Source organism: Cryptomeria japonica, chromosome 3 (genome assembly GCF_030272615.1).
Source record: "Cryptomeria japonica chromosome 3, Sugi_1.0, whole genome shotgun sequence".
Taxonomy (NCBI): Eukaryota; Viridiplantae; Streptophyta; class Pinopsida; order Cupressales; family Cupressaceae; genus Cryptomeria; species Cryptomeria japonica.
In genome coordinates, this window is record NC_081407.1 from 436207971 (window position 1) to 436211269 (window position 3299).

A 3299-nucleotide genomic window follows, 5' to 3' on the forward strand; every position below is an offset into this window, starting at 1 on the left:
ATTATAAATAGAGGAGATTATAAATAGGAAAGTTTATTGTATTGCATTTGTGTTTGATTTAACTTCTTATTTCTTCTTTGCTTTGTCTTGTGAAAGGCTAAAAATAGAAATAAAAATTTAGAACTTATAAAAAAAAACGCTGAAACCTTTTAGGAGAAGCTGAAATTGTTTGTTTCCTATGCCCTTAGCCCTTATCCCCCATTGTCTCTAAAGAGGATGTGTTGTGAGTGGGAATAGGGAGGATGGTGTGGTCCAAAATGTGGTTGTGTATTAGGGATTTGTATTCAATGGGGAGGATGGTGTGATTCAAAATGTATTTATTTAGGGGAGAGGATTCAGTAGTTGAGCACCTTAACTTTGTGTTTCTTAAAATCTTATGTGAAAATTTCAAATCACTCTCAATTTTTTATAGAAGCTTATTCGGCAAGTTGCTTACTTATAACTAAAGTTTTAGGGCCACATCATCAAATATTATGCCACTTCAATATGCGTTTTATCAAGGTGTACAAACAGGCCCCAAAAAAACTGAGACCAATGGTTGTGCACTAAGTCATGTTTTGCTAGTGCATTGATATGGCATCACATGATTTGTTGATTTTTAGATCTTAAGAAAACATTTCATTCAATTATGGGTACTCGTCGTCAACACTGACAATTTCAAAGTCATAACTATTTGGTGCAATATTGTTAAAAATATTGGACATCAAATCAACAAATGCTATAACAATTGTTGGAACATGCTCAACTATTGGATCCTTTCCCCTATTAAGGATGGTATTCAATGGTGAGGATGGTTGATCTTGTATGGATATGTTAGATCACATATTTGAGAATTTAATAATTACGGCTAAGCATGTTGTTGTCAATTTAATACGTCGAATCATTTTTAAGTTAGATTTGTGTAGGTACAACTGTCAGGACTTTTTGAGTGGTGTTAATAGAAGATACCCTTATCATATAGTTTTGTGGTTTTATGGTTTGTGTACATTGTTTAAGGCATTTAAGAGTATTGATGGTTTCTTATGCATCCTTTGAGACGCTTTGAGAATGTTATATGCTTGCTAGACTAACCTTGTGTAATATATGATTCATCAATTTCTATTTACTAGCACTTGCACCAAAAGGAGGTGCAATGGTTACGCTAATAACAAAATATACATTAAATAATATAACCATGACCTTAATTACATCATAACCCTTATATAACACACATTAACTCTAACCATAATACTAACCCTAACCCTCATATTAATTGAACCCTAAACCTGATACTATCTCTACCCCTGAATTTAAATCTTAGGAACACCAACTCCAATGCAAATTGAATCATAATGCTAATCTTTACTTTGATTTAACTATAACCCTGGCCCTAAGTGGTGCAGGAACACCCTCAAAGCAAATTAACACTCATGGAATACCATGAGTATAAATGGTGTAATTAGGTGTTAGAGTTGTGTCAAGGTCCTATGGGCCATTTTGATTTTGGATTGTAATAAGGACCCAATTGTAAGGCCATTGGCATGTTTGGTATTCATAAGCCTACATAGCCAAATCTGGTCAAGGGGTCAATGATAGGTAGGAATTATTGTTTTTGAGTCTTTTAGGTGATTTTGGATCATGTGGAATCCAATTTTTTCAAGTTGATAATGTAAGTGATCAAAATTGTCAAGTTGACAAGAATGTTGCTTGACAACATTCTTGACAACATAATACAACCATTGTCTTTCGGCCAACCACTCCTCCCAGCGGTCACAAACTTTCAAAAATCGGTTGGGGGAGTTAGTTGACACCTATATAAGGCCTTGGAGGCCGAAGAAATGTAATGAGGTTGAATGTTGGTGATTGAAGTTAATGTGAATTCTACATTTTCCTACAATTTTATGCTTTGTGCCCAGTTCTGTCCATGTTATCTGATTGGCGGTGGTCTAATTTGTTCATGGATGCATAGTAGGGTGAACTAGGATCGTCTTGGTTTTGGTCCTATCCATTTTGGTAAATTTTGAAGCGTTTGGTGAGCAAATTCCTGCTATTGGGTCTGAAAGCCTCTCTTTTCCTAGGGTTTTGGTTTCCAATGCCTCTAACTTGACTTCCCTTTAAGTAAAACTTCTGACCCTAAGGGAAGAACAATTTAAGGGGATGTATTCTAAGATTCCAAAAGCATTTTGTAGGAATGTGTTGGCAGGTGTGCGTTTTTGTTGACCCTAGTCAGGCATCCTCATGTGACGGGCTTGTGTTGAAGCGCAAATTGGTGTATGAAATACAAGTTTGGGATGGATAAAACATTATGATGGTGGATTTGGTGTTCCTAGAGTGGTACAGAATTGTTGAAACCATAACCTTACTATGTTCAAGCCCCTAGTTGGCACTTGCTTTGTAACCTGTCCTAATTAGGCCTAATAGACCTAATACGCTCAATTTGGGGTTCGAATATCAGGAAGGAGGATCAGAGTCTAAAACTTTGGAATCTCAAATAAATCCCAAAAGGGTACTCAAATCATCCATTTTTGGGGGGGGGTCCTTTGGAAGTTTGGAGAGATAAAGAGTAAAAACCAATTAGGTCGACCTAATTCAATTAGGCCTCCTTTCACTAGCCCAAAGTGAACAGTCTAGGTTGTAGACCTCAAGGGTTGCCAAAAGTCATTAATTTGGTTCATTTCAGTCATGATAAAGCCCCTGGCCCATCCCACCTTGTTGCATAGTCATTTCATGTTTGTTGGTGTTAACCTAGCTTATGTGGGAGTAGGTCTAGATTAGGATATATGAATCTTGTCACACAAATTATGTGTGGATGATGTTTTTTGCATTGTGAAGTCTCTAAGATTGTCCTAAGAGGCTTGAGAAGTCTGAGAATTCAAGTGGTTTTTGTCATTCAAGGGGTAGATGTGACTCTAGGTTGTGGGTGTTGGTCTAAACACACCAAGTTTCCCTGTTGGCTCTGCATCACTAAGGTTTATCCTTGAATGGTAATCATGTACCTGATTCCTAACACTAACGTTATCCCCAACCAAGTCATAATACTAACCCTAACCCTTACCTAATCTATGTCTTAGAATGGAAACCTTAACTTTAATCAAACCTTAACCCTAACCTTAAGCTAATCATAACCTTAATCCTAACTACAATTTAAAAAAGTACATATTATTTAATTTTGGTATGAGTTATTTAATATTTACACTAGATTGAGTATTGTAATTCAATTCATAAAAGATGGTATTCTACATATTGCAATAAAATAATATTATAAAAAAATTTAATCAATTTTATTACAAAATAATATATTTTATTAATCATTAAATAAT